The following is a 25,681-nucleotide window of genomic DNA, read 5'->3' as shown; positions in this document are numbered from 1 at the left end:
TGCTGTTTCAAAATCATTAGCTTTTTCCTCTTGCAGAACAAAGCCATACTAATTCTGTATAACAATAGGTACATATAAACCTGCAGTTCATTGTTTTCCAATTTAGTGAACAAGTTCCTGCTTGTCAGTTTCAGGGTGTTAGTCTGCAGTCAAAAAATAATTATGTTGATAAAATGCACAGTTAAAAAAAAAAGCAAAAGAATTAGCACTTAAATCTGCTACATGTAATTATATCCCTCTGTGTGTTTACAATTCCATCCACTTTATAATGTGTGCTTAAACATCGTGATGTTGGTAAGCACACTGAGGAAAGATTTGCCAGTAATACGAATATTGTAAGTAATTTCCTTAAGTTAGTGTGAAAAAAGCTTTTATAAAATTGTAAAATCCAGAGAGAAAGTATTTCCTAGAATGGAAACCCATTATTTCGCTCATTTCAGATTTACATCACTCCCTTAAAAATGTTGGCAGAAGTATTTAGAGAAAATGCACATTTTAGACCTCAAGATTGTGGATGGGTCTGATATTTGTATCGCAGAAACACTTGCATTGTAACCTTTTCTTTTGTGTTCAATCGTAATGTATAAGTAAATATAAATGCTAATAAAATTCAGAAAAAAACATTAAACTCAATTCCAAACAATGTAATTGTATATTCTTGTCAGCATTTAGATGGGTACACAATTACAATGGCTTTCAATACCACGATTAGCACTGCATTCAGTCAGAAAATGGAGTGTACTAAAAGATAAGTGTCCCAGTATGCTCCATCTAAATAACAATACTCACACTTATTATCTGGATCTAAGACATCCACTGCTATTCTCCACATTTGTGTTTATGTGTATTTGTATTTGTTCAGACATTTGTTTACCCCCTACTAGGAGCATAAAGGGAGTACATGTTAACTTATCAAAGGGACCGTCTGGCCCAGAGACCATGTGATTATTAGAAACTGGTTAATTTTCCCCACAGTAAAATGCATTTTAAGGGATCTTCATTATCTCATTTGGTTAACGTTTCTACTTTTTCGGACCCCCAAGTTAAAGCTATCAACTATTAGTATCCCAAAGTTTGTAAAGAGTTTTTAACAAAACAACACTGGGATTTTTTTTTTTTTTTCATGGAGAAGCAACAAGACCACATTCAAAAGGTTAATAGTAAAGCAAAACTGAGAAACTGAGTCTGACGTTATCCTGTTATAGGTTCCATATATATAAATACAAACATACTGTGACTGCACATATTTACATCTATATGTATATCTACATATATCTCTATACACATATGTGCACAATCCCTTATGTGTGCATTCTTGTGTTTGTGCACAATGAGGTTTTTTTTAATCAAAATAGTTTTTCTATCTATATATACAAACATCTTTACTACTGAAGTAGAATCTCTAACTTCTTCAAAAACCAACTTTCTTTACTAAATTCTTTAAAATGATAGAGGTTATTTCATAATAATGAATTAGATAAAATATTGCTCATTGTAAACAAGGCTACTATTCATGATCTTAGATGACCTTACTTTAAACACTTTTTTGTAAATACTCCCAAAGTTTATATTTTCCCAGTAAACACTTTTTGAAGGGAATCACTTTTAGAATCTATCTGGGTAAGTCAAATAAATATCACCGTTTCTTTCTTTCTTTTTTTCCCCTTAATACTCTTCAAAATTTCCAAGGTTCATGTATACAGGGTGCAGCCAATGTGGTATTTGCAACAGAGTAACTGTCAGTCATTAAAAGCTAACAAACCTTTGCAAAGCAGGAACGCAGCAATAGAAATCCCTTGTGAACTAACAATAGCCTACAGAACCCCTAGGCACCAAAAGCAGACCATTTTACTTTTAAGGCTATTGTCTGCAAAGTCCATGACAAAGTTTTTCCCCTGCAGCTAGACAAAATATTCACTGTAGTGTGCTCATAAAGAAACAGAAGTCTTCTGTCTAAATTACTGTTAAAGGAACAGTAGCCTGATTTCTGAAACCTGCAGAACACTCCAGGTCTCTCTTTATTGACTATTATAAAGATATAAGACTTAGCTGTAAAACAACTTTACCCAAGAATGCTTTTTTTTTTTTTTTTTTTTTAAGCCTCAAAAAAAATGAATGGCTTCTTTAAAATAACAAACCCCATGATATTTGGACATGATATATCAGAAATTCTAGTTCAAATCTATGGATAAATGATGACAAAACTGTTTTCAAATGGCATAAGTTAATTTAAATAGTGATGGTTAGGGCTCTATCATCATCATAAATATTAACATTTATCAGGCCCTTTAAAAGTTTATAAAATATTTTACATACATTCTCTCTTTTAATACTCATAAATACTCTGTTAGGAATAAGAGCTCATTTCTTTAAAGTGTTCAGTTTTGGAATAAAAGGAGCTTCTTTCAAATCCCAATTCAGCTACTTGTGACTGGTATGATTTGGGAGAGTCAACTAACATTTCTTTTATGATTTTTTTTTTTGCATCCCTAGTGCCTAACATAGGGCCAGGGACATATGAGGCACTCGTTAAATGCTAATTGATTGAACTGAATAAAATTTAATTCTAGGTCTTGGTTTCCTTATAGAATAAGAGAATTGTCCCAGATAATCTTTAACATCTCTTTCAGTATATAATTTATTATTTCAAATTAACTAATGAGGAAACTAGAAATTCTGAGGGAATATGTGATTTTCTTTGTCTAATAAGCTTATCCACCCATACATACATACATATGTGTATATATATATATATATATATATATATATATATATACGTATATATATACATACATACATACATACATACATATATAATATATTTACACACAATACACACACACACAGATACACTCAGAGAGACAAAGACAGAGACAGAGAAAAAGTGGTATTTAAACTCTAGTGGTTCTGACAACACTTTTCTTCTCTCTCCTTGTTTTTGTATTTGCCCTTATAATCCCCATCTCTTAGAATCCCTTCTGGTGGTTGTCTTGAATGACTCTTCATGAGCCCATTTGGGATTTTCTTGGCTAAGATACTGGAGAGGTTTGCATTTCCTTCTCCAGTGCCACTGCATTTACAGATGAAGAAACTGAGGGAAATAAGTTTAAATGACTTGCCTGGGCTTGCTCAGCTAGAAAGTGTCTGAAACAAATTATGAATTCAGGTCTTCCTGACTCTATGCCAGGTGCTTTAATCACTCTTTTGAACTTCTAGTTTTCTCAAAAGCTGAGTACATCCCCACCTTCTATATGAAAACTTTCTTATTCCCTCAAATCCAGCTATTATTCCCTTATTCCCCAACTATTATTATGTGTTAATTTCTCTCTCTGTCTCTCTCTCTCTGTCTCTCTCTCTCTCTCTCTCTCTCTCTCTCTTTCTCTCTCTCTCTCTTTCTTTATATATATATATATATTTTTTTTTCAATTATTTACACAAATTCCTTTCAACTTGTGTACTGCCTTACACAAGGCAGTTAAAATAAACAAAAAACACCTCATTGATTCAATGGCTCTAAATGTCTTATTCAAATAACTCAAAATAAAATTAAATTAAATTTCACTGCATTTTGCATATGTAAAAGAAATGCAGAGACGCTGACTGGACAGTGCAAAGAAGGCTAGATTTTCTATCAGTAGTTTGATTGAGATGGGATCTGAATACAAGCTTTTTACTTCCTATGGAAGTCACAATTTCCCTGGATATGTTTTTCCTCATCTGGAAAGTGAGGCAGATGAATTAGATGAATTTTCTAAATCCATGGTATTTAACATTTTAGTTAGGAAAATGGTATGTCAAACAAGATGATAGAACTTGTTATCCAATAAGCATCCCCACCCCAGAGGAAATAAATATCAACTCTGCACAAATAAAGTTGAATCCATAAGGTGAAACATGAATTCTATAAAAGCTAAAAGCATAATATCTAAAATCGAAACATTTAAATTTCTAATTCACTACTCTTAACCTCAAGGTTTCTGTTTCAAGGTCTAGATGAACTGGACTCGTCTGGTCCTCCTCAAGAAGTGATTTTGTTTCTATTCCCCCACCACCATATCCTATAGTAGATTGAAAGTATAGATTATGCTTAGTCATCAAAAAAGAAAGGGATACACTTTTTCAGTATGTGTAGCGGTATGTGTATATAAGATGGACAAGGTGGCAAGAAAAGTAATAGAGCGAGCCTGAGAAAACAATGATTCTGAGACCAAAAGAACAGGAACAAGAAAATTCTTTCCCCACAGGGAATCAGTCAGCATCCCAAATTCCTCAAATTGAGGACACTCAGGCTCACAGATCTGTGCAGGAAGAGAAGTACTTGCATTAGTTATGGAAGGGTCCAAAGAATGAGGAAGGAGTCAGATGCAAGTTACTGAAAGTATAAGAAAAAAGTTTAAAACACATAAAATTCAATCTCATAATCAAATCAGATAAATTAACAGTGTAACTCATAAAGGCAGAAGAAAAAAAGGAATAAAAATTCACAAAAGACCATAATATATTGAGGACATATTGTGCTATGAGTGAAATTGAGTCAAAACATTTCAGTGAGGAGAATTCTGGAGGTCTCACAGATCTCTCTAATGGAACAACTGTAAGAAATTTCAGAATTTTTCAAGATAGAAATAAATATCTGAGAGAAGTCACAGAGTGGATATTAGATCCCAAATTAAAGAAATAACTAAGAAAAAAATAGATCAGATAATTTAAACTCAGAGTAAAAAAATCTCTCCAAAGAAATAGATATCCTAAATGAAAAGAATGACAGATATGAAACTCAAAGTTACATAAGTAGAAAAAAAATCTGGTAGAAAAGAAGCAAAAGACAAAGATTTGAAAAGATTTAAGAATTTTATATAAGCTAAAGCAACTAACTTGAAGTAACTTGAGATGATTTGAAGATATTTAATTTGTAAAACAAGATAAATTTTCAAATCTATATCTCACGAGAGGGGTAAAAAAGAACATTACCTGGAATCTTTGAAAACAAACAAAAATGCAGTGTCTAGAGATTGCTACTGGGAAAAACCACATACTTGAAATTGTAAGACATATAGTGTTTACTCTTCAAAATCTGAATATAAAATAAAACATTTAGAAGCAACAATGAGAAAATCCTTCAGCAGCTATGAAAAATGCTAATTTGAGTCTGAAATGACCTCATAATCCAAGGAATCAGAGAAAATAATAGAATGAGACATTTTCAAAAGGTAACAAAGTTCAAACTCTGACAAAACAGCATATCCTGCAAATAGAGCGTTTATTACCAATGATGCCCTTCAAAAGAAGAGATATGTAGGAGACATTTTTAAATAAGCAACAACAAATTGTATAAGAAAGAAGTGAGCCGGCAACAACAAGATTATGTGATGATCAATTCTGGTGGAGTTGGCTCTTTTCAATAATCACATGATTCAGACCAATTCCAATAGACTTGTGATGGAGAAAGTAATCTGCATTCAGATTGAGAAGACTAAATATGGATCACAACATAGTATTTTCACCTTTTTTTTGATGTTTGCTTGCTTTTTTGTTTTTCTTCTCTTTTTTTTTACCTTTTTGATCTGATTTTTCTTGTGCAACATGATAATTATAGAAACATGTAAAGAAGAACTGCACATATTTAACATATATTGGATTACTTGCTGTATAGGAAGGGGTGGAGGGAATGGAAAGAGAAAAAAATTTTGCAAGGGTGAATGTTGAAAACTGTCTTTGCATATATTTTGAAAATAAAAACTATTATTAAAAATGAATAAATAAATTAATTAAAAATAAAAATGGAGTGAGCAAGTATTCAAATTGTAAATATTTTAAAAGAGAAATGTAGGAAAGATAAATTAGCATAATTATGATTAAAAAGACTAAGCAAGGAAATCAATCCTCTCATCTTTCTAGATTATTAAAAAAGAATTTGTGTCAGGAGGTGAAAGAATGAATACAGGGAGAAAAAAAGATTTAAATATTGAAGGGGATCTTAGAGTCAGCAGAAAGGGGGAAAAAAACTGAATTAATAATTCTGAGAACTAAATCTCATTCTCCTTAAAAGGAAACCAAAATATTTTGGGAAAATATAAGACAATGAGATGTCTGAATACAGAGGGTAGAGGAAAGGGAGGAGAAACTGTAAATGTCCTATCTCCACTAGATGAAAGGAGTAAAAAGATATGTTTTCACAGGGAGAACATTCGAGATGAAGGTAAAAAGAGGAAAGGAGAGGCCTGTAGCTCTCATTCCAGAAGGTGATATGAATTAGGCATTAAATTCCCATAGAAGTTAGGCATGGCATCACCATAGAGACATTTTTCCCAGTGAAATCTGGAGTAAATTAAGGATGCCATTTCCCTCCTATTATTTTACATGATACTAAAAACACCAGGGATATCAATGATTGAAAAAAGAAAGTAACTTTATTAAAGAGAAGCTAGAATTGTCCCCATTTGCAGATAACAAAATGGTTTACTTAGAAAATCCCTGCCAATCAGCAAGGAGATAGGCACTTAATAGGTCCCATAAAGAATGCTACAAAAATAAATCTATGAAATTTCTCAGTATTCCTATATAGCAATAATGATGAAATGAAAGAAGGGGAGATTTCATTTAAAAACAAATTCAAATTACATTTAACAGCTTGACAACAATCTACTAAGACCTTAAAGACATTATATATACATACATATATATATATATATATATATATATATATATACACATATACATATACATATTATATATATATATATGTATATATATATAATTACAAAGCACTCATTTCATAGAAAAACATAATTATTGTAGGGGATATTGATTATTTATGAATAAACCATCCTCATACAATAAAATGAAAATAGTACTGAAATTAATTTATAGTTTTGATGTTAAACTAAAGTGTTATTTTATTGGGAGAGACAAAACAACAAAATTTATTTGAAGTGATATAAGAATAGCTCTTTAGAATTTCTAAATCAATTCACAATATTTAATTTCTTGATAAATATAAAATGCAAAAGAGCATGCAGGAAACATATTACTATTTTGAAAATGAGAAAATAAGATTCAGATAAGTCATGAGACTAGCTCAAAGCTAGTTACCCAAGAAGCTCAAATATGCTTATGCTTTTACCTCTACCAATCATATTGTGTTTTTATGGATGTCATATAAGTGAAATATTAGATTTTTAAACAAATATCTACTCTGTGTGTCTATCAGAGTCTAACACAAAATAAGGTATTCTGAGTAGCTAATGCTTCAATCAGATTCTACTAATATATAAAGGGCTAGAACTGAGCAATGCACTTGGATAATGAAGCATGTGAGACTAATTGCCAACTGGACAGTTCCTTATTAACTTGTTTGAAGGTTGACCCTCCCCAGCTGTTCTGTGCTGACTTGATTGGTGGGACAAAGAGGGGGAAGTGACGTGTGTGGGAGGAGTAGGAGGAGGAAGAGGAACTGAGACACAGACGCAGGGTCAGTCTCTCTGGGTGTTTGAGGGAGGAAGGTGTGTGTGAGGTTGCTAGGCCTAAGCCCCTGACCTTGACTGTAAAAGATCAAGAATAAAGACGTTTAGTGATCCTGACTCTAGCTGATTTCTGGGAAGACAGAGTTCCAGCATTTTGGCGCCCAACGTGGGGCGCTATTTGTAACATGCCCTCTTGGCAGTTACAATTACTAGTCTGTCCTAGGCCCAACAGAGTACCTTTGACCACTGACCTTTGCAGTGTCAACTCTACCCGGCTCGCCTCCTCTGAGGCCTTCAAAGGTCTCTGGCCATGATTTCTTAAATCTATAGTTTAATAACCAGTAGCACACTCAAGAACAGCCACGTGTAATCTTAAAAGCCTTTATCATATCTACTCACATAATGCCCTGACTTGTCAGCTCCCTAGTGAATACCTGGTCTGAAGACCCACGTGTTCTCTACCAAACTCCTTACCTCTTGACTATCCATCAGCTTGGCTTGGCTTGACTACCTCAGGTTAGGGAGCCAGGTTAAAGAGCATGACTGCTGCCTGCAGTGGGCTTTTAAAGGGCCTGTGAGGTCTCACACACACAGCCAACCAGCGAGAGAGCCGTCACCCATTACGAAGCTATCTCAATATGGCCAGGATCCCACCCACAGGGTAGTCCTATATCCACAGAGATTGATTACTTCTGGGCCACTCAAATCTCCTGTTGCGCTGTGCCCGCCCATTTAAAGGGCCCTTACACTAATATATGAAGAGCTATATGAAATGAACTGAAAATAATGAATGAAATGAATGGTCATATTATCAATAACCAAATTTTCCTATGAATAGTTCTCACTTGGAAATTCATGATTAGAGACTTGAAAGGCCAAATGGCAAAATCCCAATAGAAACAACGCATCTGTTCATTAATGTGTGAATCTAAGTAACATGAAATTTTAATATAATTCTAAGCCCTGTTGCAATCCTGATGTTATAAAATGGAGTGTAGAAATCTAATAAACATCCTCTGTTCTTAGATACTGTGTGTTACTTTTTGTTAAAGGAGGAAGAAGATAAGAAGGAAACAGAAGAAGAGAAGGACAAGACAGAGAAAGAGAACTAAAGGAGGAGAAAAAGAAAGAGGACTGAAGAAAAGGAGGAGGAATTGTATTTAGGGTTGAGTTTTATATGTATGTGTGACTGCATACACACATACACACACACACACACACAAATGCACCTTCTTGCTTCAATCATCATGGCAGAAAGGTGACTCCATGTTCTTAAAACTAAAATTAACAGAACGGAAATACTAAGTTCTAGGACTAAAAATCTTTCTAAACTAGCCTTCTCATCCATCTCACCTACCTTTCTCCTTGAACCATCACCATCATAAACCTACTTCACAAAATCTGCTTCTTCGAAGTCAGTTAGAAACTCAGCAATTCAGCAATAGAAGTTTTATAAAAACTCATCAATGGAAGGTAGGCTACAAGGTGAATTTTACTATTTTATAGTTTGAACAAAAAAAATCACAAAGCACAAAGGATTATGCTGGGGTTGCAACATGCTTTGGCAGAAATTTCATCTTCAACAATAAAATCACAAATATCTTAAATGCAGACATGATCAGACATGGAGATTCTCAAGAAAAAGAAGAGGCTTGTGGGAGACTAATCCTGACCATAACCATGTATAGGATTGTGGAAGGAGATCTTATGGTGCTCTTCTCCTCTATTCCAATTAATTTTCATGTTGCTCATGTTTCATCTATGTACAGGAAGCCACTAGAACCCTCAATTGCTTCTTTCTTCGAGAGAGACAATATTTTCTCTCTTACACATAATCAGTCTGTGGAGAGGGAGACCCTTCAGAGAATAGGCAAGATGGTTTCTCCATCACTTAGAAGATCATGGCTTCCTAGGCACATGTGTGCTTCTTCCAAACCAATCTTTTTCTTATCCACAAGTTTTGCCTTTTCTGTTTTTTTAATTCCTTCCAGGCACAAAAATTGGAAGCATGTGGTAGGTTGTATTGTAAAAGGAGAAGAAAACAATCCAGTAATCTTAGGCCCTATAATCAATGAGACTATGCTTAAAAGTGAAGAAAAGGGTTTTTCAAACAAAAGTGTTCTCTCCTATCTTTGAATTTATGGTTCTAGAGAGAGGTGGTTGGAGGTAGAAGGTTGGGGTAGGGGACAGTTAGCACTTCAATCCTTGGTGGAGATTCATGCCTTTCTAGAAATGCCTTTATTTCCTTTGTTTCCCCCAAATTTTCACCTTTCTCAAGCTATTTAACCCATAATCTAGGGTGTGAGTTTGGGATCATGGATATACTAGAAAGGATTTTGACTTGAACTATGATATCAGGTACTATTGTTCTAAATATATTATTTATTCCCTGAGAGAGATAAAATTTCAAAAACCCTGTTGAAAATTATTGTAAAGGGCCACTACTCTGGAGAAGTATACTTACCACAAGGTGTTAACTCAGTGTGACTCATGAGATGATGGTTCTTTAGTATACATATACTTGGCACTTAGCATGGTGATGTAAATGGTTCTTTAGTTCACACATATTCAGTATACTATAATGGTGTATTGTAATAGGGTATTTAAGGGCTAAGAAGGACTGGAAAAGAGACATTCTATCTTTGACCAGTCTTGTGGTGGCCATTCTGCCTTCATCACTTCTCCACTAAGACCAAGGACTCAGGCTGATCCTCCAGGCTGATCCCGAAAGCTATCTGGAACATTACAAAAAATGTTGACCTAGGAGTCAGGAAACTAAGTACTAACCTCTGTTCTGATATTACTTCTAGGTCTCTGCTTTTTATCTTTGATATATAAAAACATTGAAATGTGTTCTCTGTCAGTTTTAGCAAGTCTATGAGTTTATTAGCAGGTCCATTTATTGTCAACTAAGGGCAGTCCCAATTTCAGTGAATAGAATACATCCTGAGCAAATCACTTTCCTCTTGTAAACACTTAATTTCATTCTTTGTGAAATTAAAGGGTTGGATCATGTGATCCCTAAGAATCCTTACATCTCTAACAAAATACATGAGTGATTATTTTGTGTGTGGGGGGTGTAGGTGGGGAAAGTGGTGTCTTTAAGACATCTTTCAAATCTTTCTCAAAAACATCTATCTGTCTGCTCACCCTCAGTATTCAGACTTCTTGGTTGCTAACTGAAAGGAAACAACTGACCTTAGCATTTAGTCATCAAGATAGTAAGTTATTTTTTTTAAATAGAAAGCTATAAAATGGTCATCATTATCATATCATGCCATAGTGTCTCTCTTTCTCTTCCTCTATCAACTTAGCATAAACACACACACACACACACACACACACACACACACACACACACACACACACACACACACACATACACTTTTTTCCACATCTTCCATTGATTACAATTTTTTTTTCTAGGGGCAACAATTTATAGTTAAAGGTATTGTAGTGTATAATACACCCCTGAGAGGGAGCATGACATTGTAGACAGCATTATTTGGATTCAGAGAGGTCTAAGTTCAAATTCTCCCTCTGACACTTAATACCTGTTATCATGATTAAGGACTCCCAAGCATTTTTCTAAGATTATAAGCAGGTGCCTTCTCCCTCTCTCCCTCTTTTTTCACCTTTCTTTTGTGTTTTATTTTATCCCATAAGACTGTAAGGTCCTTAAGAACAGTCATTGCCTTTCTTTTTTAGGATAGAATAATGCAAAGCTCAGAACACTACCCAACACAAAGTAATCACTGAATAAATATTTATTGAAGTATAGATGATTTGTAGATCTACATCTGTTGTGGAAGCTTCCACATCTAGTTGCTCCTCACATTGATGAAATTATATAGTTCTGGACAAGTAAAAACAAAAGCATAAAGACTAGCATGCAAATATGGTTCTATCTCTACATTTAAATACTGTGAGGAGTTTGAAATGTTATATCTATTTGGAAATCTCTTTGTACATTATCAATGATTATCAAATGAAGCTTTCAGTTTGGGGCATCACTTTCAACTTATAATATCTTTAAACTTGGGATTTACTTTTTAAAGTTGTTAAGTTTTGGGGTGATTATTAATCTTGATGTATCTATTCTATAAGAAAAAAAGTAAAGAAAACAAAATCATCAGTGTTGTATTATGTGTAATGATTTGAACTGTATTTAATCATATTTGAGAAATAAACTTTTTTATATAAAAATTAAGACAAATGAGTAGAATAGTAACATTAAATAATGCAATTTTTATGTATTTAAATGGAGCTCTCTCTATATGTATATTCCTATATGTAGACATTCCTTATAAAACAATTCTGAATATAAATTCTCTGTGGGAGCAGGCAACTCAGAGGATATAAATTCTACTTTCTACTAACTCCCAACAATAGTCTGGTTTCTCAATGCCTTGATCTGAACCTCACAAAGTAAATATTAACTTTTATTGTAAACAATTGCCAAGATCTGGGAATGACAAATAGGGACTCAGTAAGTCAAATAGAGATAAACATTTTTTTCAATTAATCTCCAAATTCTAACTTTTCATTTCCTGAAGATTTGAATTAAAAATATCACATCTAGGCTAATTTTAAAATAACAATTTTGCACTGTCATTATCAAGGTAGCAATAATATTTCTATATAATAAAATATAAGAGATTAGATAAATGAAAAGATTTATAATAAATTTAGAAAAAATTAAATCAGTACCAATAAACACAGTATAAAAAGAATACATAATTAGGAGAAATTATGTGAGAAAGTCTCTAATCCTTATATAATTAGTATTCACATTAATCCATTTGGATTATTAATGCCTTTTTCCTATTCTTTATTTACTTATTGGTCACCATACTCTTATGACACATTTCTACTGCATTCTTTTTCCTTTTTTTCATCCCTTGCTTCTTTTGCTCACATATGCTTCTTTGCATCAATGCCTGTAGCAATACCCACCGGTGAATGGCCCTCCAACTGTGCCAGCCATTGTTACTGCAGCATCCTGCCTCTTCAGGGCATGTTCATTCCCTATAACTCTCCCTCTTATTCCCCCTTAGTGCCAAACACTCTTAAGACTGACTCCCTCATCTGGAACAATGAGACTAGGAGACTCATGCCAGCATACTGTAATTCTCCAACAGGCTTCTAGTGCCAAGAATTAAACCACATTCGCTCCAGTGCAGTAGCTTTACACACTATCCCAGGTTTTTTCTGTTTTCCCTTGAGTTGCTGTGGCAGCGATTCACAGCTCAAGAGCCCATCAACAATCAAAAATAAAGTAACTCTAAAAAACACACATAAAACCACTTTTTAAAACCAAGTCCCAGCAGACAGATTCTATGTAACATGCTACTTCCCTCCTTCTTTTTAGCTGAAATTGAACTACATTGTTCCTGACATGTGAGAGGTCATATATTTAAGAAACAGTTCACACATTGAGAAATAATAAAGATGTCTCTAAATTTCAAAGGACACTGAGTCAAGAAGTAAAGTGTTAAAGTAGACTTTTCATGCTATTGAGTTAGACTTTTAGAGCTAGCTTGATAAATGTTTTCAGAAGTTAATTGATTTGAATAAAGATAGACCTCACACATTATCTACTTCACCTACATTTTTAGAAATGAGGAACCTGAGACCAAAGAGATCATGGTCACCAATAGCAAGGCAACCTAATATTTGATTCAAAACAATAGGTATCATGCCTGGGTTTATTTATTGAAAAAAAATTATGAAGCTATCTATACATTTGCAAGTTCATCTGTCCAAATAATCCTCTCCCCACTTTCATCCCACAATATTCACTTCAACTTCTTAAAATATATAGATTTTAAAGTATGATTTTCCCCAGAGAGTTTCATATAGACTTTATAAGTTCAAATCATCTCAAAACAAAATTATCTTCTGTGATCAGTATAAATGAGTATGAATATATTGGAAACAATAAAAGGGAATCTTGCTTGACAAAATGAAATTATTGTTTTAGAAATTACATACAAAATGCCTATCATCTGGTTTGTGGCAAAATAAATTATAATACAAGAGTGTAATGAGATATTATTCATCTTAAGTGATGGATGTAGAAAATTCAGAGAAGCTTGGGAAGACATATGAGGTGATGTAGAATGAAGTAAGCAAAATGAGTAAAACAGTTGGAATAATGTAACTGGAAGGAATGTCAACAAATTAAAAACAAGGAAGGTAAATGCTGCATGTTTATGATAATCAACTTTAGCCCTCAAGAAGATTTGTGACTAGGTAAGAGATCATTATGTAGTTCGGCAATTATAGTATGGCTGATGTATTTAGTAGTTTTGCTTATAGACAGAGGGATAGGTGTGTGACTTTAATGGTTAGGTAAGGAAACTTCTATGAAAGCATATTCTCTTATCTTATGAAATCTTGCAAAGTTACCTAGAACTTAAGTGACTTCTTGCATCACAAGCCATTGTGTAGAGATAACATTTGATGCTTGGACTTTTGGTTTCAAGAGTAGCCTTTCAGTAGTTTTTCTGAACTTTTTTTCTCTTTCTTTTAAGATATTTACTAAAAGGAAGAATTCTTTATTTAATGTTAAAGAAGAAATATGTTTAAAAGCAAATATATTAAAACAAAAGATAACAATAAAAATAAAATAACATTTTAATGAAGAAACAATGACATAAAGATGTTGATATTATATATTTTCACTGATTATATGATCTTATTTTCTTAAGAAGAAGGCAAAGGAGAGACTGGAAAATATATTACTAAAATTTATATTAATGTTGACAATATTGACATTTCTATCCTGATTTCTTTTCATAGTGAATATTAGTGCAATTTAATGGACTCTAAAATGTCTACAAGACTGGAAAGTTATTCTTAATCCAAAGGCCAGGAGGCACTGCAACATCTCCATTAGCTAACCATCACTAGTTTGCCACTGGAAATGTCAAGTTCTTCCAGGAAATATTAAAAAGAATAACAAACAAAACTGAAAAACATCTGGTATTCTTAAACATCAAGATTTCCATAAGCCTTATTTTTCTATATAATTATCTCAAAATGAATTAACCTCTGGAAATATTTTAGTTTTGGTGTTGCCAAAATGCTTATTTATTTCAAATTGAAAGTTAATAAGAGCTTATTAACAGAAAAAGCTATGTCTTTGGCTTGCTGATTTGTTTTCATTTTTCCAAAGTCTGCAATCAATTTTTGTAATATGCAATACCCAAACTAGTAAAAACTTATCCAAATACATGCCCTATCCCTATAAAGCAATTAAAATTATCATTAAAAGTGTTATTCTACCCAATAAAACTCTACTGATTGTGGTGTTATTAGCACCAATTTTGGTACAAGTACCAAATTTGCTAAGTATTTTCCCAAACAACTATTTTCATCATGAAGATGTAGAATTAGAGGAAATTAACTGTTTTATAATCTTTAATTGTACATGACATCTCTTTTTTAGACTAAAGTTTGTTCTTGTTTCTCTTCTTCAATAAGAGTTCACAATGTCACGTTTTAATGTTTCCTTCTTCTTATTCCCCAGAACACAGGTGGTGCAATAAAGCAGCAGGTTTGAGGTTAGGAGGATGTGAATTCAAATGCAGTAACTGGGCAAATCACTTAACCATGTTTGCCTCAATTTCCTCATCTGTAAAGTGAGCTGGAGAAAGAAATGGCAAACTATTCCACTTTCTTCGCCAAGAAAACTCCAAATGGGGTCATGAAAAGTTGGGTGTGACTAAGTAATTGAACAACAACAAATGTGTTTTTATTAACATTTGAAAAATTATTCTCCATGACTACTATTCACTACTGATATGATTTATGATTTGTATTAGTAATTTTACAAATAAATTATTTGTAATATGTAATGCATATTTGTAAAATGTAATGCATAACTACATCTGTTCAAGCTGCAATACTCCAGGAGTATGAATTCAAATAGATAAGAGATAGAATAAACTTGAACTTCAATGTCAGTTCATCAGAATAATAAAACCCATCCATAATCTGTACTATCATCAGAAAATAACTACTTTCATTTATAAGGTTTTATTTTGATTTACAAACTCTTTTCTGGAAGAAAAACACAACATTTAGTGACTATTACACATTCAAATAAATTTTTGGATATGGTTCATGAAGTTTTCTTCTTAAAAGAAAGCTTGACAAAAGGATGGAAAAGGTTAGAGGGATAAGGGAGGCTATATCTTGTCTTAACATATAAAATATCCCACTGAAGCCACAAGAAAATACATACTACTGAAGTAATCATGGGTCTTCCCTCAGTCTCTTTCTCCCCCTTTTGACAGCTGTCTTCCTATCATCCCAACAGGTGCTATTAGGTCCAGAACAATGGCTAAGGCTTTTAAGCCAGTGCTGTTGACAAGTGGAAGGGAACAACAAATGGCTTAGTAGTGCTCTTTTCCCCGGGTCACTCAACCAATGGTAATAGTTATTATTTTTATTTATTAGCACTGCAATACTGTCCACTGTCATGTCTAACTCACCCTCCCTTTTCCCTGACAGCAAGAACATTTTAACTTTTAATAAAAATGGGAGAGTGCAGCACTCCTGCACTAGGCTCTTTTTGTAGAGTGCACAGCTAATGAATGTTGTCCATTTGGATCTGGATAATTTATGATGTCAGCAGAGTATGGGTGGAGAGATATGAATCAAGTTCTACCCATTAGTTACATAGTGAAGAGTGCTAGGATGGGGGTGGTGCAAGTGTAGGATAAGAACTAGAGGAGGAATAAGGGTGACTAAGGAGAGAGACACATGAGGTCAGAGAGAGAAATAGATGCTCAGAATAATTTCTTCAAGATTTGTAGATAGAAATAAAATATTCACTTTTCTTTTACCAGTTTCACTACTTTATTCATTAATCATGGAACTTTTAGAGCAAGATGGCAATTGTTATTTTCTATATTATAAAAAGAAATTTTTTTTCCAAGTGTGTATATTTGTATGTCAGGATATTCCTGCCCTTGTGTATATAAGAAAAAGAAATAGCAGGAAATTTTAAAAAATGTGTTTATTATGCTAAACAATCAAGTATGTTTGAGGCAAATGAGTTTTTAATATTCAGGAGTAAATTAATACATTATCCCTATCATTTTTATTATGGCATAAGAAAATATATTACTGCCTACTAAAATGCAAGATATATATATATATATATATATATATATACACACACACACATATATATATATATATATATATAAATGACATCAGACTACTGATGTATTTAAGAAATAGGTTATCAAGATATATATTTTAATTTTAGTGAAATAATTGGCTTATGGTGAAGAGTATATTCAAATATTTATTAATGCAATTAGAGTTCTAGAACATATTGGTAAAAACATTAATGATAGTATTTGTAGGATCTTATTTTAAAATTCTTACCAATTCAAAATGTGGTAGTAGGGAAGATAAATGACATAGAAAGTGTATGGGAAAAGAAACAGCTAAAAATACATTAGGATAAGAATTCTAATATATTTTAAAATATGACAGAATGTTTTACCACTGGAAGTGAGAATTAAAGCACATAAAGCCTGATGCTAAACAACTACACATCCTGAATCTTCTCTATCACAGCATATGTGAAAACAAATCACAATCTCAGTTTGCCAGATGCCAGTAAAAGGGATGAACAATAAAATTGACATGATTCTTATGATAAAGCAGAGATTGTGAAGTGCAGGTAGTGGAACTAGTTGAACAGAAGGTTAGTTCTAATTCAGTTAACATTTCTATGAAATAAGTACGTCACATTAGATAAAAATTAAGACAAATGTCATCTTTTGATTTGCTTCAAATACTATATCAAGATTTGCACATAGACTTCTCAACCGGAGTATTCCATCTGCCTTAACAATTTGTTATATTTGTTCTCGCTTGTAACCTTTTATGGATTTTGGATTGTATCATTTTCAGAGTAAATACAATCATTTCTGCTCTGAAATGACATTTAACTTTTGTGAGTTTAGATGCATGATATAATCAAACAGAAGTGTTGGAGTCAGGTGATGATTGTAATATGTTACATGCCACAAAAGTGCTGAACACTAAAATAATTCATCCTAGAACAGGTCTCTTTAGAAGTATGTATTCTGGAGGGGACAGGGGAAAGAGAAGGAGAGAAAAGGGAACATAGAAGTAAAGTTGTAACAGATAGAAATAGCTAAAATTTTTTGTCATTTGAAGTATCATCACAGGTGTTTATATAGTCCACTTCTACTACCATTCAGGTATTCATTTCTCATTTCAACTGTTTTCTATATCAATAAAATTAAGGGGAAAATAATTGTATTCATTGAGAAAAAACCTAATACAAGGCCAAGGATTTAGAATATGCTATTATAAAAAGAATAATGAACATTTATTAAGGTGCTTTAGATTTCTTATACAATCTCATCTGATTTTTAAAACAATGCAGTGAAGTAGGTGCTGTAGATGTCCCTATTTCCACTTTAAAGATGAGAAAACAGAGGCTTGGGGAGGCTAACTGACTTGCTTATGATCTCATAACTAAAAATTTTGGGATTAAACCTATACTTCTCTTGATTTAACTAAAATAATCTTTATACCACACTATATGGCTATGTGTTGCCACAAGGTAAAAAATTTAAGGAATGTCTTCACTCTTAATGTTTGATTTTTAATTGTTTTGAAATGATTTGTCTTAGCTATTGAGTAGAATGGAAAAGGGGAGAAGAAGAAGAATTTTTACTCTCCCCCCCCATTCAGATTAGTATCTTCTTCAGTTACAGAGAGTAATAAATATTACATGAGAAAAATTACAGATTTTGTGAGAATCTCCAAATTTAAAGATTTTCAGAAACACTGTAACAATTTAGACATTTCCAGTTGCGAAGAATAGTATTTGAAAAGGAATGAATTTGAAATGGCCAAATATTTTCTTCTAATCATTCTCATAAGAAAAGAAAGGTATATGTTGTTGTATAAAGCTAACGGAAATTTCAAACACATCTAGAATTTAAAATAATTCCTCCACAAAGAGCTGCATTTTTATAAAGATGTTTTTTTTTGGCAGGAGGTATGGTTATATGAAAGATGAAGAAGCAGTTATGCTACTCTACAATAGATTAAATTCTACAACATAAACATTATATATAGTAATTGCTTAATAGATGTTTCTTGAATTGAATATGGTTAACTGAATAGAATTCCTAAACCTGAGACTTAATTCTCATTTTAGTTATGCTTTGAATTTTTATTGAAAATCTTTATTTGAAATCAATGTGAATTCTTAAACCAAATTAAGACAAACTGGTAGTGGATAAAGGACTGTAGCAGAAGTCAGAGGATTTGAGTTCAAATCTTGATTTTGTTATTTACTACTTGTGTGACTTTGGGTAAATTACTTATCCCTTTTCAACTCCCAAAAGACCACTTATCCAGAATACAAAATGTTATAAAAGAAGCACCACTCCTCCCACCTTAGAAGTCTTTTTGAGTCTATCTATTTCTTCTTGGGAAGGTGCTAGAATTTTAGCATTGTTATGATGGCATTTTATAGTGATACTTTTAGATGACAGAAAAAAAAAACGGACAAAATCCAGTTTAATCCTGAAATATTTTGTCTTTCAGGTTCATTCATCCATCAAATGTCACATTCAGAATGTGACAATGTGATAAAGAGCTATTAGGGACTTCTACATGGACTGTATCAAATCAAGTAGTTCATAAAGAAGAAAGATGGGATTTTTTTTAATCAAAGTATAAAACTGGCAAATAAAAGACTGTAGATTATATGAATACATACAAGAAACACATATGCACATATACGCCCTTTTCTCTCCACTCCTCCTCCACAGCATCCATACAAATAGTAAAGGGGAAAGAACATCCCAGATGTCTGGCAAATGGCAAGTACAAATTCTGTTTGCCTGAGAACTGAGGTGGGGGTTTAGGAGAATTATGGCAGAGTGTTACAAGGAATTTGGTAGATCAGAAAAGAATGAATGGGATAACAGGTTCATTATTCAGAAAGTTCTCCTTTGTGAAAGGTCTTTAAGGGAATGCCAGGACAACAAATGACTTAATCCTGGGAAGGATGCTATGACAGACAAGAAAGCAGTCAATCTATACCTTGAAAATGAATAGTACAGATTGCTCTATCACATCACTAATTTGACTTCTGCTGCTCTTAATGATGCCTTAAAAGCAGCAACTGGCAATGGCCCCAGAACTGTGCCTCAAATCTAATAACTTGGAGAAAAACAGACACATGAATGCTTAACTAGAATAATTAAATAAACTCTAAAGACACAGAAAGGAATAGATTTCTTTTTCCTCTTTTTAAGGCATGTGAAATCAACTCTGACTCCTTTTCCCATGACAATTATACAGACTGTCATTAAATAAAACAACAAAAATTCCTCCTCAATCACAATATTCATAGATGCACATATGAGTAAGAATTAGCATTTTGACCTTACATGTATACTATACTTTCTTTTCTAATGGTTGGCTAATATTAAATAATTTTAATTTTTGTTTAAAACAAACCAGAAACTTGTAAAATATTAGCAGTTTCCATATTAATAATATGATAGCATTCTCTTATAAATGAAAGCTGTTTTATTAACTACCCCCTTCTCATTTCTCTGCACTAGGGGGTAAGAGAGCAATTTTTCATTAACTTTTGAAAGTTTTTACAAAGGCAGTCTATTTTTGTGTTCTCTGGGTAAGATATGAGTGCTCTGTTCATTTCTCGGTATTTATCTTTGGGGTAAATAACGGTCCCTAAAGACCCTGGTATATCACTCCTTTTTGAAAGGTTCATGGAAATGTTTGAACCAGATAGGCTCTCTATCACAGGGCATTAATCTACTCCTTCATCTAGGCTCCATGTAACACTGGAAAAGATATAAAGGATGCATGGCTTATTCTGCTCTCAGGGAATAGTCATTTTTAGGCACATTGTGAAAAGTGAGTTTAGATAAAATGTATTCATGATTTAAAGTAAATGTGGATCAAAATCTCCAATAATGCTATAATTATAATATAGTTAAGGTGGGGAACGATGTTTCTAGTTGGGTTGTGGATATTTAAAATCCCAACATATACTTCTACACAAATATACAAATAAAATCTGGCACGAACTCTTCCAAAAAAGTTATAAAATTTACTATAAGAACTTTTGTTCTTGTAACATTCTTAGTTCAATTTTGCACTTTTAGATGTTAATCTTTATTATAGTATTTAGGCAAAAATATTCACAAGAAATATTATTGCTTTCTTTACAAGAATCTGTAAAACAAAAAAGCTAATGTGATATTCCAGCACTTCAAAAAATAGATGAAGAAAAAAAAATCAGTTTCCATATATGCTACAATTTTTTTAGAGAATTAGGAGGAAATGGCTTTGCTTAATAAACATATTACCATATTCTGTAGGAATTTTCTCAAAGTTCTTAAGTGATATATAAGTAGATCTTTTGATTTAATAAATCTAATTTCAAAAGAAATTATATGGTTCAGCACTTATTTTAAGTTTATGCCTCTGAACAACATAAATGAATTAGTTTCTTTCTGCTTTCTCTTAAAAAATCAGTTTATAGAATATCACCCTTAGAAAACATATAGCAGGAAAGCCAATTCCCAAAGAGTGCCAATGACATTTCATAATAAATTGAGTTGCATAAAAGCTATCAAACAAGAGAGCAGACAGAGAAACAGAGAGACAGAGACATAGACAGAGAGACACATAGAGAAACAAAGACAGAAAGTGAGAGACAGAGACAGAGAGCCACAGAAAGATACACAGAGACACACAGAGACAGAGAAAGATACAGAAACAGATGGAAATGGAGAGAGACAGAGACACAGAGGCAAAGAGAGATAGAATGAAACAGAGACACGGAGGGAGGGACAGAAAGACATATATAGAGAGATAGAGAGATGGACACAGGCAGAGGGACACAAAGGCAGAGGGAAACACATATGGAGACCTATACGGACAGAGAGAGAAACAGAACCAGATGGAGAGAAATAGAAACAGAGAGAAAGACAGAGAAAAACAAAAAGAGAGAGATTCAGAGACATAGAGAGAGAGACGGAGAGAGAGATAGACACTTGCATTGGAGATTAATTGAAACTCATGTTTTCATATAAATTTCAGTCCATTATTGTTGCAACCAAAAGAAAAAAGAAAAGTTTCACAGGATGAGAGAAAAAGAAAAGAAGAAAGTTCTTTCTGTCCTATTTGAATCATATTTGAATCAATCTCTATGGGGCTACTACAAAATCCTTTAAGCCCACTAGCCTCTTAGCTACATAAAATTAATGAGGCATCTCAAGCATTCATTTTTCTACAGCAAGCAGCTTTAGGCTCTCCAGTTGGACACCTACAATTCACAAAATTAGAAACACTGAACTAAGGGAGGTATTTGTGTATTATCCCTGCATACCATATAGTATTGTAATGTAAACTAGGAAGGATATTTGAGGGATTAAGATGATAAGATATAGGTTGAGTTGCATTTTCTGGGGTTAATAGGGGCAGGTCTCCAACTCTGGGTTCTTCTCTTGACCATTAAAAGTTTCCATTTTCCCAACAGGATGTAAAGTCTTACACAGATAAACATTACAAACTACAATACTTATAAACTATCCAATCCTAAGAGTCTATTATTCCATGATATTAGCTACCTCCATACAATACTCTGATTAAGCCTCAAATACATTAAGCCTGATTATAATCAATTTTTTTTTTCATAATACTACCTTCTTGCTAATGCTCATAACACTTGGCTCCCAGGGATGTACTTATAATGAGATGGCAGGGTGTATTTTCCATTAAAGGCCTCTGTTGGAGCTACCATAGTGTTTCTTCTCATGTATTACAAGTTCAATACTCTTTTTTTTTTTTTTTTCCCTGTTTGCCTCATAATAACCGGCCCCTTTCCAAATGATTAATTTTCTATTCTAAATCAGTGTGCTCCTTTTCCCCATTGTTTTGCCATGGTTTCTATTCTAATAACCCTCTTTTTTCTTTCTTAGTATTTGCTTCCAAATATCTTTACTCACAAACTTCACTCCCCTCATAAAAAAAAAATCTTAAAAGCAAAACACAACCTTCTTTTCAGTGATATCATGGCATGAGAGACTTAGGATTGTTCTCTCAGAGTTTCCACACTGTTTAGAAGAGTTAGCCCATAAATAAAACAAAGTCCTGTATTATCAAAGCTGTAACTCAGGAGGTGCTGCAGCTATTTATGTTCTATGACCTCAGCAAAGGCTCTTGATTGAATTGCAGCCGTGCATTAAATCAACCATCATGTATATGCTATTTGTGATATTTTATAAATACTTGGGGGAAGGAGAATTTTTTTTTCTTTCTAAAAATCAAAGTTATAAAATTTCTCACATATAGGTATTTTCAAAGCACCTTTGATTAAAACAAACAAACAAACAAACAAAGTTTAACTTTGTTTAGGAGCTTGCACAAATTATCCAAAAAGATATACTTTAAGAATGCTGAAATGACAGAAAATAAATAATGGAAGCATAATATTTTACAGATGGGAACTGTCATCTTATGAGTGAACAACACCTAGACGGTGAATACTATAAGCTTGTTAAAGGCTCCTTTATGAATTAGGCACTGAGTATTCATTATATTGCATATCCAAATCATAATTCTTTTTGATTTATTTCTCCAATTTTACTAGAATAGAAACAGTGAGCTGTTAGTTAGGCTAAGTCCATAAATATCTCTTGGCCTGTTTCCAGTAGGTTTGAGCACAGAAGGTGGGATGCTTGTTGCATAAAGTAAAATCCACAACAGGTTTATAAAAATGCTATCTCCCTCAGTCATAGAAGAGACATTCAGAACAGACCGTCTTTTCAGCACTACAATTTTCATAGTGGAAGGAAGGAAAAGCTAAAAATGTCTTGTTCAGGAATCCATTTCTGTGAACCAAATTAAACTGCAGATTTCTCCAAACGTCTTATATTCTGTTAAGGGACATCAAGGCACTATTCCTATCTAGAAGAGAATTTTGTAAATTTGCTTTACATAGTTTTAAAAAAAAATCTGAAGGAGGAGGTGTGGACCAACAACTCCATACAAACTTAGTAAGAAAAAGTTACAGTAAGTCTCTTTTCCCATTTTCTTATATTTGTGTAGCTGTTAGACATTTTGCAAAGGAGGGGAGCACCAGCCAGCCTTTCACAACAAAAGGGCTACTGTCACTGAGCCAGTCCCAGACATGGTGGAAACCAGCCCACAGGAAAAGGCCTGGCTCCAATGTTAGGCCCTGGCCGAGTACAGTCACTATATTCACTCAAATTGGCAACAGGTCTCAGTGTTCCTGGCTTTGAGCTGCGAACAAGGGTCAGGATTGAATAACCAATTATACAACCGCTGACTGAGTTTATCCAAGGTTTGCAAACTGCTATAATAGCCCAGTATTCAACCAACTGTTTTATCCTTTTCCAGATATACTGTCATATCTCCCCTTGAGCTCCATTTACATGTCACTTTATTACATATATCCATTAAAAAGGTTAATACGATGTCACACTCAATGCCTAAATGTTGCCTTTCAGTATCCTTGCCTCTTTCTAGCATGTTTCATATAGGCACTTTTCTCTCTGTAAGTTAAACCAGGTTTCTGTCAAGAATAGAGAACAGTGTTTGAAAAGAACAATAGTCAAATGTCAACAGTTTCAAAATTACTCCACTATGCTATTAGACAGTATGAAAACACCTTCATATATTAGTAATTTAGAAATTTAGGAGATTGGCAGTTCAGACTAGCACTTCTAACTTAATGAAGGTCCTTGTATAAACTTACCCAAAAGAAAGTATATGCAACTTTCTTCTTGGTCTAAACTCAAACTCTCACTTAAAGTACAAGAATCTAATGGGATACTTAGCTTTTCATAAAGTATTTGCTCATGTGAATATTTGGTTCTGAATATATAGAGGGATTAGAGAATGAGATACAAACAAATTTCAAATTAATTCTCTAAATAGTTAAAATCTGAGTCTTGTAAAATTGAGTGGGGATTAGGGAGAAATAGCAGTGAATAATGAAGTAATTAATAATTTTTTTTTGATTGATGAATAACTAGTTTTTTTAATACTAGGTTTTCACAGGAGTGTTGTAATAGAAAGACTGAGGCAGATAAGTGGCACTTTGGATAAAGCACTGAGCCTTATCGCCATGAGTTCAAATCTGGCCTTAGACACTTACTGGCTGTTTGACCCTGAGCAAATCACTTAATCCTGTCTGCCTCAGTTTCCTTATCTGTAAAGTGAGCTGGAGAAGGAAATAGCAAAAAAAAAAAAAAAAAAATCAGTATTCTTCCCCAGAAAACCCAAAATGGGCTCGCAAAGAATAAGGCAATTGAAAAATGACTGAAGAACCACAAAAAAGATTTTTGCAGTTTTGAGTCAGAAGCCTTGTATGCAAATCCAGTTTTTCTAACTAATCGAATTTTGTTTATTGTATAAAATAGTTACTTTAGTTCAGTTGGCTCAATTCTAAAGGACAAATAATAATAATAATAATTACACTATTTCCCTGAATTGTTATGGGGAGTACACTTCAAAAACTTTATAATGCTTTATAAATGGAAGATTATTTTTAATCACTTTTAAATCACTGATATATGTTTAATGTTTTTCAAAATCATTGACACAAATAGCTCTTAAGAATTTCAAGTTATCTCAACAATGCAATGATTCAAGGCAATTCCAACAGATTCAAGATGGAAAATGCCAATCTCTTCCACAGAGAACTATGGAGACTGAATGTGGATTAAAGATAGTATTTTAACTAATTTTTTTTTCTTTCTCATGGTTTTTTTTTTTCCTCTTTGGTCTGATTTTTCTTGCATATTACAAATATGGAAATATGTTTAAAATGGTTACACATATTTAATCTGTATCACATTTCTTGCTATCTTGACAAAAGGAAAGTTAGGGGGAAAAGGGATAAAGAATTAGAATGCAAAGTTTTACAAAAATTAGTGTTGAAAACTATGTTGACATGTATTTGAAAAAACAAAATACTGTTTAAAAAAGCACTACAAGCTAATTGAAAAGTTTTGTTTTGTTTTAATAATGTAAGAATAAGGATCTCTATAATATTATTCTGGTGCTAGAATGAATAAGATGGTTATCTCTTAAAGCGCCTTAGAAGATAAGTTTACAACTCTTATTGACAACAATAAAAT

The 25,681-nt window shown here is 33.0% G+C and overlaps 1 protein-coding gene across 1 annotated transcript in view; it reads right to left on the bottom strand.

The window, feature by feature from the left end:
- Positions 1-25,681, bottom strand: part of SOX5 (SRY-box transcription factor 5) — a 449,917-nt gene that overhangs the window by 230,642 nt on the left and 193,594 nt on the right.

The sequence above is a fragment of the Sminthopsis crassicaudata genome, chromosome 5 (assembly GCF_048593235.1).
Source record: "Sminthopsis crassicaudata isolate SCR6 chromosome 5, ASM4859323v1, whole genome shotgun sequence".
Taxonomy (NCBI): Eukaryota; Metazoa; Chordata; class Mammalia; order Dasyuromorphia; family Dasyuridae; genus Sminthopsis; species Sminthopsis crassicaudata.
Note: the sequence above shows the minus strand (reverse complement) of the source record. Positions and strands in the feature narration are given on the sequence as shown.